The sequence below is a fragment of the Elephantulus edwardii genome, unplaced genomic scaffold, assembly GCF_000299155.1.
Source record: "Elephantulus edwardii isolate Elephantulus edwardi_28Jun2011 unplaced genomic scaffold, EleEdw1.0 scaffold00067, whole genome shotgun sequence".
NCBI classification, from domain to species: domain Eukaryota; kingdom Metazoa; phylum Chordata; class Mammalia; order Macroscelidea; family Macroscelididae; genus Elephantulus; species Elephantulus edwardii.
In genome coordinates this window covers 7,309,804-7,323,120 of record NW_006399817.1, presented here as the reverse complement: position 1 = coordinate 7,323,120, position 13,317 = coordinate 7,309,804, and the positions used below count along the sequence as shown (strand labels likewise).

General features: G+C 41.1%; 1 protein-coding gene across 1 annotated transcript in view; it reads left to right on the top strand.

The window, feature by feature from the left end:
- GRIN2B (glutamate receptor, ionotropic, N-methyl D-aspartate 2B) overlaps positions 1–13,317 on the top strand; it is a 692,233-nt gene that overhangs the window by 22,007 nt on the left and 656,909 nt on the right. The window lies entirely within an intron of this gene.

Below are 13,317 nucleotides of genomic sequence, written 5' to 3'. Positions count from 1 at the left end.
TAGCCTCGCCTGGCCTTTTAGTGATGCCCCCACGCAGACTCTGGGCCTCTCTTGTCTGAACCCTCTCATGAAGTTCTTGCCCTTGTCTCTCTGCTTTGACATGCTACAATTTCATGCCCTGGAGAGCCTTCCCCTTTCTTGGCCAAACCCTGTCTGTCACCTCTTTCAAGACCTGGCTCACTTTTGAGCTCCCTTAGGAAACCTTCCTGAATAACCTTCCACATCCCTACTTTTGCATTACTCAATATATCTTTGGGTCTTAAATACTTAGTAGAACCAGCCTACGTTAATTTAAAGTTGGACAATGAGTAAGAGGACCGGAGAAAAAGCAATACTTTTGAATTATGGTGTTGGTGAGTAGTATTGAATATTGAGTATCAAATGCCAAAAGAACAAACAAATCTGCCTTGAAGAAGTGCAAACCAGAGTGCTCCTTAGAGACGAGGATGGTGAAACTTTTGGAACCGTCCTCAGAGAGAAACATCGTGTGAGGAAAGGTAGAGAGAGGGTCAGCAAAAGAGAGGAAGGCCCTCCACAAGATGGATTGGCATAATTACTGCCACAATAAGCTTGAGCATGACAATGACCATGAGAGGTTGGCACACAAAGGGCAAGGTTCAGATCTGCTGTTCATAGGGCACTATGAGTCATAGTCAGCTTGACAGCATCGAACAACAAAAACATTAATTTATACTTCCTTTTGTATTTGAGCGGTGCTCTAGTGGCCTGGTGGCTAGGAAGTTGTGCCACCAACCCAATGGAGAGCAATCCTAATCCAACAGTGACTCCACAGGAGAAAGAAGGCAATCTGCTTCTGTGTGATTTACAGCCTCTGAAAAATCTCCTTGTGGGTCAGCTGTGAGTTGGTTCTTCCTTGATGGTAATGAGTGAGTGAGTGAGTTTGCATATGAAGAATGCCTAAGTATTTTTTTAAATAAAATTTTTATTTTATACTGATTTACTTACGAAGTTTGTATACATTATTTTTTATACTGGGTCTTTCCCCTTTCCTCTACCCACCCCTCCCTTTAAGGCTCTTCCAAGTGTGTATTTCCTTCTATTTGTTAGTATCTCTGTTTTCCTCTAATTTAAAAAAAAAAAAAGCTCTTTCCCATAACCCCAATTAAGTGCTCTGGATATAGTCTCAAAACATTTACTCATTGGTGTTGAGTCACAATCAACTCATAGTTGACCCACTGTTGGGTTTCTGAGGCTGTAAATCAAATGGAAGGAGATGGCTCATCTTTCTTCAGATGAAAAAGTGGGGTTTGAATTGTCAAATAGTGTGAGCTGCCTTTGAGTTAGCACCCTACAGGTTAGACCACCGTAGCTCCTTGTGAATACAGTAGAACCTCAATAAAGTGAGTGGTGATGTTGGAGAAGAGTACTGAATATCCTTGGAACTGCCAAAAGAATAGTATTTTGGAGACAGTGCAGTCAGAGTGCTTTTCAAAGGGAAGGACAGTGACACTTATTGCACATAATCTAGGTATGTTGTTAGGAGGGGTCAGTCCTTTGAAAAAGACCTCATGCTTGGAAAGATGGAGGGTCAATGAAAAGGAGGAAGACCCTCAACTGAGTAGATTGACACAGTGATTGTAGCACTGGGCTCCTGTGTATCAGAGAAACAAGGATGGCATAGGGTTGGGTTCAGATTTGTTGTTTGTTGGATTGCTATGAGTTACTTGGTACCTATCAAGAATAGGCTATCTTTTCCCCCATGAAGGACGAAGAGGAATTCCAAGAATGCATTTTATGTGTGAATTTATCATAAGCTGCCCTTTGTGGTTGTGTTGGTGGTGGGTAGGGGGCAAAAGACAGGGCAGCAGATTGGGTTTCCTAAACTCATGCAGCCATGCAGGTCTGCCAGAGAGGCTACCAGCAGGAGCAAAGATGTGGGATGAGTCCACACTCACTCACTTCCTGAGCACTTACCAGTGGTGCGTTTTCCTCGGGATAATGAAGAGGCTCCTCAAACCCACTGCGGTCAAGCCGATTCCTCATAGTGACCTTCTATCAGGTTTAGAGGCTGTGACCATCTATGAGAAAAGATGGCTCATTTTTCTCCATAAAGCAACTGGTGGATCCAGAATGCTTATCTTTCGATTAACAGCTCCATATGTTAAACACTATGGCACCGGGGCTTCCAATGATGGAATGGATAAAGATTTAAGGACATTGTGGCTCTGGCTGTTTTAACTTCCGAGGATAGCACCTAACTTTTGTTTATCATTTTGCAGCACATAGGAGAATATCAAATATATTATCTCATTGGATTTATGAGCCAGGCGATATTGTTCCACTAGGGGATTGAAGAAATTAAGCCCAGGAGAGATTAAATAACTTGTCCCTGGGCTTCATGACTAGCGGCCAATTGTGCTGTTGCTTGAACTCTGTTCTTGGGACTCCAGGGCTCCTACTTTCCCAGTGAGACACCCATTGCTTATCTCTTATCTCTCAGTGTAAGATAAAGGTGTTGTGATAATCTATCCAATTAAATACTCTTTGCAGATTAAGCTGCTAAATGATTCCCTGATGACGAGCCCATTATTGTATGGTGGGACCTAGAACTAACTCCCAATTAGTAAGTGTTTTGTATTTTGTTGCAAACAGTATGTTTTACTCCTAATCCAAGGTGCAAACAGACCTCCTTTGCTGGAACCTTAATCAATAGAACTTTCTGAGATGAAGTTTTAGGTCTATGCTGTGCAGTGTGATGACAGCCACTACTCACATGCGGGTACTGACCAATTCATTATTCATTCCCACAAGAAAGAATGTGGCTAGGGAGAATTGAACTTTAAAAGAAATTAAATTTATAAAATAACAATTTTTTTTAAAAAATAAATTTAAACATATAGATGGTGAAATCTGTATTAGATATTATGCCTCATTTTCTCATACTTGTCAGAGTTCACAATTTGCCTAATTTGGTTTTTCCTTTTACTTCTTTCCCAGTCACTTTTGGGGAGGTCCCAATGAACCAGGAGCATCAGAATGTGAGTTCCTGGTATACTTACTGCTCCAGAGCTGGGTGGAAACGTTGGAAAATGATGGATCCCAGGAGAATAGCTGATGGAAATGATAGGTCGATGGTTAGCTTATGTCTCTCTGTGCCGGCTTCGTCCCCTTTTTCTTGCTTGCATATTCTATCCAGCTTAAATTTTAATGGAATTCATTATTCATTCCCACAAGAAAGAAAAAAAAAATATTCAGGAACTCTCTTTAACCTGTGATACACAAGGCATCAGGAGCTCTCACCGCAGATGAATTGAGTCTATTTACACATGGAAATTTAAGGTGAAAGAAGAAAAGTAAAACTTTCCGTGGAAACTCAGTCTTTAATTATAGGAGTCATGGGGGATTTTGAACTCAAGTTCAGAGACATGGTGACTGCACTTCACAGAATGTATGTATGTAAGAAACAAAGAAGTGTGGTGCCTCTTCAGTGTGGCCTAACTGGTGGACTCCAGGAGAGCTCTTAGGTTTTGCTTCTGATGCTGCAGCTCAGCTCTGGGCAGACGAGGTGATAGCTCACAGGGCCTATACAGGAAGAACAGTTGGAGGTAGTGACTTGGAGAATAAGACACTGGTTTTCAGACTGAGACTTTGAGAAGACATTGAAGGGAGAGATATTCAGGGCAGCTGTGACAGGGAGTAAGAGTTACTGCCCTGATGAGAGATTTTTGCAAAATTTCTCTGAGGAATATGGATTTTCAGAATATAAGTCAAATTGTCATGGAGTTGTCTTTTAAATCAGAGATCTAATCATATTTGTCTTCTCAGAAGCCTTTAATGGCTCAATATCATGTGCAGGATGAAGTCTTCGCTTTCCTCACTGGTGTTCCCAGGCGCTGCACTCTGGCCCTCTTTACCTTTGCAGCCTCCAGTCTGCTGTGCGGCGTTCTCCTCTCTCCTCAGTCTAGCATGTTACGGTATCCAGCATGCACTCTGACAGGCTCCTCTGCCTTTGCCAAAGCCATTCCTCTGGTCAGGTTGATCTCCAGTCCCCACCCCAGATCCACCAAAGTCTTAACCATTTTTTAAGGAACTTTACCTTCTTAAAGAAGCCTTCCCAAAGCACCCAAACAGGAGACACCTTTTCCTCTCCCATATTCTTCTCTCTCATGGCTGTCATCACCATAAAGTCTTACTTCAGATTAAGGTTTAGACCTGACTCCACCACTGGATCATGGGCTCCTACATAGTCAAGCTGTGTCTTGCTCTTTTTAAAATCCTGCAAAGAATTGAAAAGAAGTACATTGCATATACTTGTTTTGGGTTGGCACCAACTCTCAACTGACCCTCCATCAAGTTTTCAGAAGCTTTAAATTGCATGAGAGGAGATTGTCAATGATCTTTGGCCCATGGAGTAGTATGTGGATTCAAACCATGTGCCTTTGGGTTGCCAGCAACTCCTTAAGCAGTAGGCCACCAGAGCTCCCTCTGCATGCAGTAGGCACAGGAAATGGAAATGTACTTTGTGAAACTGATTATCTTTGGGGTTTTTTTTTTATTTGTTTGTTTTTTTGAGGGTAAAATGGTAAAGATTGATTTATGAGAAAGTTACATCTTCAATTGGACAGACCACTGTCCTTGAAAGAAGATGGGGAGGAGAGCTGACTGTTTATCATTTGCTTTTATCCCTGTGTCATAGTTTCTGTGTCTGGAACAATATGAATAGGAACAACTGTAAAGTTGAAGTATGTGTAGAAGGCTGCCCTTCTCCTCTGTAGATCAGGATTTCTGCCCAGTTCATCTCAGGCTTCTTTAGATGTATAACTGGGTTGAGCTGAGCAGAATAAACACAATTTTGCTTTAGTTAGAACTAGTTCACCTTGTTTCCGGCTCTTTCAAAGTCATCAGTGTAAAGGTTCAGATTGGAAGGCTCCTAGGATATACTTTATTTGGTGGTCATTTGAGTAACTTTGTAGCTGGCTGCAGGCATCTGCTGAGACTGTTGTCCTCTGGTTAACCCTTCAGCACCTTTAGCCTTACTTCAGGTTCAGTTTTCTATTTGTTTTCTCTTAATGCATGTTCTTAACACTTAGATTTATTGATAAGTCAAGTCCTGTTGCGAGATACAGTTTGAAAATGGAGATCTCTGGGCTCAGCCACATCAGAGATTGTGAGGATGGCTCAGAAGAGGGCAAGGTTCAGCTCTGTTGTTCACAGGACTGCTGTGATTTGAAGCCAACCCTATAAAACTTAACAATAAAAGCTACCTTACAGTGTTAGATCTAAACATGTGTCCCGATTTGTTTTAAATACTTATCAGTTTCATAAAGGTTTCGGCTTTAAGTATGTATCACTTACTTGCTTATTACTGTTGAGTTGGAATCAACTCATGAATGATCTTCTAGTTAATTTAGTTAGGATAGCAATGCAATTCACTACAGACTATATCACTGTTGCTGCTATGTGCCATTGATTCACTTGCAACTCATAGTGACCCTGTGTACAAGAGCCCTAAATGCCGTTCTGTCCTGTGCCAACCTAGTCATCTCAAACACACTCATTCCCACCACTCCACTCACAGAATCGATCTATCTCATCGAGGGTCTTCCTCTCTTGTTCCATCCCTCCACTGTCCCAAACATGAGGTCCCTCTCCAAGGACCAGTCTTCAGAATCCTTGACTCCAAAGAGCATTCTGGTTTCACCCTCTCCAGGACAAACCTGTTTGTTCTCCTAGCAGTCCATGGTATATTCAACACTCTTCTCCAGCACCACAGCCCAAAGGCATCAATTTTCTTTCTATCATCCTCATTTACTGTCCGACTCTCTGATGCATAGCACATAATTGCGAAGACTATAGCCTGGATCAGGTGCACCTTAGTTTTCAGCCTGATGTAGTTGCTCTTCAGTACTCTTGAGAGGTCCCTTACAGCTGACTTTCCCAGTGCAATTTGTCTCTTGATTTCCTGGCTGCTGTTACCAAGAGTGTTGACTGTGGAGCCAAGTAAACTAAAACTGTTAACTATCTCAAACTCTTCACCACCCATACTGATGCTGCCAGTTGGCCCAGTGGTTAGAATCTTTGTTTTCTTGATGTTGAGCTTCAGTCCATATTGAAGTCTGCAGACTATGCCACTAGAGCTTCTATTTTTTAAAAAAATAAAATAAATGTTTTAGTAATATTTTATTCTAGTAAAGCATTGAGTTCAAATATCTTAAAGATGTTTTATTAAGTCCACAGTTGGTTTTGTTAAATCCTCTCTTACTGGGATACAGAAAGAGACTTTTGTGAACCATGGATAGCATCACTGACATGTACCTGAAGTAATGACAAGAGTATCAGCCTGAATTTGTTCCTTTCTGTTAGCTCTTTCAGGGTCTCTGGTGGTGCTGTGGCTAAGGTATTTGACTGATAACTAAAAGGTAGGCAGATTCCTGGGAGACGGGTGAGGCAGCCTGCTTCCAGAGCAGTTCTCTTCTGTCCTGCATGGCCACTAGGAGATGAAATTGACCTGGACCCGGTGGCAGTGAGTGTGATGTGGTCAGCTCTTTTTTTTTGTAGTCAGCTCTTTTATGAAGGCATTTCCGTAAAGTAGACGCTTTCTCCTGTGATGGTACAATTGGCAGACTCAATTGCACAGTTTTTCCTTGCTTTTGCAACAGGCTTGTTTCTGTATGTCATAGCTTCTTCCTTCCTGTAAAAAAAAAAATAAAATTCCTCCTTTTTTGGAATGGTTATGCATGTCCTGAAGTGATTCTCTTGGATGTAAATGGGACCCAGTGTGCAGACAGCCAGGTATTTTTGTAAAGGTCCCATTATAAACGATAATGCTTTTGTGTAGAGCTGAGATGGCAGAGATGTTTCTGAGCATGCTAGAGCTTCCACAATCCAACCTGCTGCACTAGCCTCACTTTCTTGACCCCATTCCCCATGTCAGGGGGGAGTCACTGCTGTGGGACTGGCTCCAATACTATTTGGCTTGGCTCATGGACTTTGTTTACCCATGGAGCAAATTATGTTGATTTGTACTGGATTTCTTTTAGTGTTGAGATGAAGTGTTCAGAATCAACCAGTGGTTTGGGTCTAGACCTAGTGAACCGATAATCGCTGAATGTGGAGTTGAGAACACTAAAACATGTTTTTGTTTTGGTTAGGTGCCACCAAGTCAAGTATGACTTATAGAGATCATGTGAATAACAGATCTGAATGCTGTCCTATCCTGTGCTATTCTTACCATCTCTGACATACTTGAACCCATTGCCACAATCACTATGTCAGTCCATCTTGTTGAAAATCTTCCTCTCTTTTGCCTGTGTTCCATGTTTCTAAGAATGATGTCCCTTTCTAAGGAATAACCTCTCCTAGTAACATGCCCAAAGTTTGTGAGATGAAACTGTCCTCCTTGTCACCAAGGAACACTCTGATTGCACTTTCTCCAAGACCTGTTTGTTCTTTTTGGCAGTCCATGGAATATTGAGTACTCGTCTCCAGTACCACAGCTGAAAGGCATTAATTCTTCTTCTATTATCTTTACTCATTGTTAAGCTCTCAGGTGCATGGCAAGTATTTGAAAAAACCATGGCCTAAATCAGGGCCACTGTAGTATCCATACTGACATCATTACCGCTCAGTAATTTGGAAGGGTCCCTGACAGCCGACATAGAGTGTGTCCTCTGACTGCTGGTACAGGGTGGTAAATAAGATGAAATAGTTGATGATTACAGTCTTTTCTCCATCTATCATGATATTGCTTATTGGTCCAGTGGTGAGAATTTTTATTTTATTGATGTTGAAATGTAATCTATAATGAAGGCTGTAGTCTTTGATTTTCTATAGCAAGTGCTTCAAGTCCTCCTCTCTTCTAACAGATGCGGTTGTGTAATCTGCATAATGCCGGGAATTGATGATTTTGCTTGCTAAGACATGTAGGTGAAGCAAAAGTCAAAGCATATGTACAAAGCACATACTAGACATGGACTCTGGCAACCTAAACTCCATTAGTAGCCTACATAGTTTATACTTCTTTCAAGTTTTGATAAGTAAAATATTTTGGGATGTTTATCTGCTACATATGTATTTCAGCACCTTCACCACCACTACCAGTTGTCATTGAGATGATTCTCACTTATGGTGTCCCCATGTGTGCCAGAGTTGCACTGTGACCCACAAGATTTTTAAGTAAGATTTGGGAAGATCACCAAGTCTTTTTCTCAAGGCATCTCTGGATGGACTTGAACCACAAACTTTTTAGTTAGCAACCAACTCCTTAACTATTTCTTTAATTCAGGGACTTCTGTACGGTCAGAATCTAGTTAGAAAAATGTTGTTGTTGATTGCCATTGAATTGAGCACGACACTCTATGAACAAAAGACCTAATGCCTTTCCATAACTATTGTAGTTTCTCCACGTTCATAGAGTTTCCAGAGGCATGTGGTCTTGGAAGTGGACACAACTCCTGCTTCCAAACTGGTTTTACAACGGGGAGTTCCCCCAAACACTGTCCACATTGGGAAACCATTCTGGTATTTGATACCCCAATGGCACAAGGTTCAGCATCACAGCAAACCCAGGTTACTTCATGCAGCACATTGACAAAGAGTGATGTGCAAAGTAGAAGAATGTTCCTCCAGATATAACAACACTAGTTTCATTTAGCAGGGGTTAAGTGTCTTCAAGTCAAATAAGACTCATAACTACCCTTGAACTAAAGACCTGAACTCTGTTCTATAACTAACATCATTTCTGTACGTGTATAGAGTTTATAGAGTTTCCAGAGGCATGTAGTTTAGGAAGTGGATGCCACTCCTGCTTCCCAACTTGAATCATTCTGGAAGCGCCTCCAAACATTGTGTGTGATGGGTAACCATTATGGTTTTTGACATGACTAAGGTGCAGTGTTCAGTATCACAGCAACTCCACGTTATTCACTACAGGAAATAAAGGATTGCTGTATCACCTAAAGAATATTCATTCTAAAGTGAATAAATTTGTCCACTCATAGAGTGGAGTCTCCACGCTGGCCCACAGACTCAGCCCCTCACTACTGCACTTTAAAGACACCCTCAAGCAGGCCTCCACCCTTGGTCAGAAATTCAACTGACACCTGCTTTTTTGGGGAAGGGAGGTGGAAACAGTAACACACATCAAACACGACCCCCAAAACTTCCCTTATGTTAGAGAAATAGAAGCCGCAATTCAAACCATATAGTTTGAAAGGGAGGCTTTCATGTTGAGGATTTGTTACAGAGTGATTAGAAGAGCTGAAAAGCTAAATGGCCAGGCAACTCCAGATCAGCAAAGCCAGGAAACAGGCCAATCCTTGGGCCACAGTGACCAGGAGTGGAGGCTCTTGGGAATTAAAAGTAGTGTCTACCTATCAGAATGGAAAGCAGGAAGAGTTAGAGCCACTGAGAAGATGCTGACCCAAACAGAGGGAACAGGGAGAAATAGCCTAGTGTTTTCTCACACCCTCAGTCTCTTGGCAGTGTCTCCATTGTTTAAGCCTAGTCAAAATCTGTTTGGTGGAGGAGACTGGGGAATGTAGCATACGGGGCTTTTGCCCCTGTAACACAGAGCAGAGGAGAAGGAAGCTGGGAGAATAGAACCTGAGAGCAAACAGGCAAGTTGCATCAGATTTCTTTTCCAAAGATACTGAACCGTATCTCCCACCCCTCGCATTCTTCTGCAAGATTACCTTGTTAATCCTCATAACAGGTGTTCTCTAGTCCACTTCCCTGTTATCTCAGTAGGTGCATGGCTGCTTCTGCCAACTGAACGTAGAGGCAGTGATGCCAAGTGACTTCGGAGATGAGGTCAGAACAAGCCTGTAGATTCACCTGGTTCTCCTGGTACACTTGCTCTCTTAAGGATCCCAGGCTGAGAGGAGTCACATAGAAAGGCTGTGCATAGGTGCAGTCCCAAGTGAGCCGTGCAAGTAAAGGTGCTCCACATGATTCTTGTACCTTGCTCTGAGTTGTCCCCTGACTGTGTTTTCCCAAAAAAGGAGCCCCCAAATCATGGCTCTTTCTCTATGCTCTTTTTAAACTCGGCCCACAGAAACTGTGAGCATGATAATATGCTTGTTAATTTATGCCACTAAGTTTTGCAGCAATACGTAACTAGAACACTAATGGGTTTTGTACCGAATTTCATATGTATGCTTTCTGTTGTGTTGTATTCATTTTAAAGCTTATAAAAAACCTCTACAAGTTAAAAGTGAATTAAGTAAAATGAAATATCAGTAAACCCAATCCTCTGTTTTCAAATCAATCCAACACTCCTTATAGTTTCTGAGGCTATAAATCCTCACAGAGACTACTCATCTTTCTCCTACAGAATTTGAACCACTAGTGGATTTGAACCACTGACCTTTTGGTTAGCAACCCAACTCCTAACTCACAAAGCCACCAACATTCTTTAGTGTTAATGTTGTTGTTAAGTGTCATTGAGTTGGTTATGTCTCATAGTGACCCAGTGAATGACAAATCTGAAAGTTGCCCTATCCTGTGCTGTCCTCACAATTGCTACCATGCTTGAGCTCATTGTTAAAGTCAGTGTTAGCCTGTTTTGTTGAGAGCTTTCCTCTCTCAATGACCTTCTATCTTTCACAGCATGACATCTGTTTCTCATGACTGGCTTCTTGTGAAAACATGCCAAAAGTATGTAAGAGGAGATTTCACCATCCTTGCCTCTAAGGAACTCCCTGATTGCATTCCCTCTAAGAAAGATTTGTCCTTTTGGTAGTCCACATGAGATAGTTCTTCTCTGGCACCCTAATTCACAGACAATTTGATCCTTCTTTGTTCATTCATTTTCCAACCTTCATATGCATAGTAAACAATTGAAAATGCTTTGTCTCAGATTAGACACTTTTTTTTTTGTTCTTCAGGCTAACATATTTTGTGCTTTTAGTATTTTGGAGAGGTCATAGACAACATTTTTTTCCCCCCAATGCAACAAGTCTTTTGATTTCTTGACTGCTGCCTACCATGGGTGTGATTGTGGGTCCAAGTAAAATGAAGTCATTGATAAGTTCCATTTAGTCTCTGTTTATCATGATGTTGCCTATCCTATCAGTGGTGAGGTTTTTTTGTTTGGTTGATGTTGAGGTATAATCCACATTGAAGGCTGCAGTCTTTGATGTTCTGCAGCAAGTGCTTCAAGTCCCCTTTACTTTCAGCAAGCAACATTGTGTCATCTGCATGTTGATGAGCTGCTTTCAGTCCTGATGCCACACTCTTCTTCATATAGTCTAGCTTTTCTAATTATTTGTTCAGGAAATAGATTAAATAGATATGGAGAAAGAATACAACTCTGGTTTATGCCTTTCCTGTTAATAGAAATTTAGTGATAACAGAAGGTTTTTATATCTAGTAAATGGTCTTGCCTAGTGTCTGGATGTTCTCAAAACCACACACCGTTCTGTCCTGTCATATCTTTTTTTAAGGAAAAACCCCAACTCAAACCCATGGCTAGCAGATAGGCTTTGATACATATGACGTTTTGAATATCAGTGGCTACTTCAACAACTTCTGAGGGTGAGAGGTTGATCAGCAGTGACCGAGCAAGCAAGGACATATCGAGGGGAGACTCAAGGGAAATTTGCTAAAGGAGGAAAAGTGGACCTGGCAGGGGGAGAGGGCCTGGGAAAGCAACAAGATTTGTCCTGAAGCAGAATTAAGCTTTGAGTGTATGTAATTTAATTTCTGTGGTGCTTTTCATGAGGACCATCACCATATTTTGGGCTCCTGTGGACACAGTGTAAAGTAAAGGTGAGTGGATGGGTATGGGGATTGAAATTTTTATCAGTACAGCAGGGCTGATTATTGTGACCTGATTCCGGTGTAATTTACAGTCTCCTGAAATCCTGTTTGGAGGTTTGGCAGTGAGTCAGTTTTGACTCTACCCTAGTGAATTTGTCTTTTTTTTTTTTTTAAACCAGTTCTATAACTAAGTGCCTTAGGTATCTGAGTATTTTTAGTAAGAGATCATGTTAAATTGGGGTTTTGGTTGGTTTGTGTTGTTTTTTTTAAAGATCTCTTAGAAAGTTTTTCTCACTGCCTTTTAGTAAGCCCTTGCATGTCACATGACTACGTAGATAAACACACATAAGATCCTTGTGTGCATTTATAATTGTCTAATGTATGCATATAGAATTCTTCCTTTGCTTTACTCACCAAAAAATCCTCATCAAACCAAACCTAAAAAGTTTTCTTTTTTACTATTACATTACAAAGGCCCACTGTTAACCTAAATTAGGCTTATGTACATATCCTGTTGAGATCAAGAAATATAATTTAATGAGAGGAATTATTAGGAATGGATCCTTTATAAATTAATTTTTGTTAAAAATGAGCTTTTTCCCCCCATTTAAAAAAAATATTTCCAGTGATGTTTATTTGCTAGGAAACTAAGCCAGTTGCTGTTAAGTGTGTTCCTGAGCGTGACGACCATTTATGACAGTAGAACCGTGCTCCGCAGGGTTTTCAGTGAATACAGTCTTTGGAAAGTAGTTTGCCAGGCCTTTCTTCCCAGGTGCCTCGGAGTGGGAGTTCATTACAGGCATCAAGCAGTTCAGGTGGCTTTTTGTGTGCTGGCCACATACTATCAGAGGCTGTGACTCCTTAGTTAAATTCAGTGCGGCCCCTGCTCTCAAGAAGCTTACTGTCTACTGGGAGAGATAGACCAGTAAGTTGGTAATTAGGTTTTGGGGATTAAGTGAGGGAAGTAGGCATAGTATGCTTGGGGCCTGTGGGATGAGCGTTTGTTTTTATGGAAGTCCTCCTCAAGTTTTGACAGATGGGACAATTATATAGCTCTACCAACCATGAATTGTATGTGTCTGGTTTTTGGATGCAGTACACTTTCTACAAACAGACTGAATTGTTTGACTTGAGTATCTTGTTAACAGAGACAAGCTAATTTGCCCTAGGAGACCACTTCAACTCTTACTTTTGGGCTAAATGCTTTTAACTTTGGGTTTTCTTAGGCTTCAAAGTTCTACTCTTTCTTTGGAATGAAATCCATCTTGGAATGAACTTTATTTTTTACAGGCTATCTATGAAGCAAATGGACTGTCTATGGATCATTCTGAGTTTTCAGTATTTCTAGTTCATTTCTGTCCTTAGTTGATCTACATAGAGGAGATTTATAATACTGTGTAGAGGGTTGCTACATTTAGCAAATAAAACCACAGGACACTCAGTTACATGTGAGTGATAACTAAGGAATAGTTTTTATTGGTATAATTACTGCTTAAATATTACAATATATACACACTTATACTAAAAAAGTGTTGTTTATTGGAAATGGAAACTTACCTGGTGCAGAGGGTGTGGACCGGCACTCAAGACATCTTG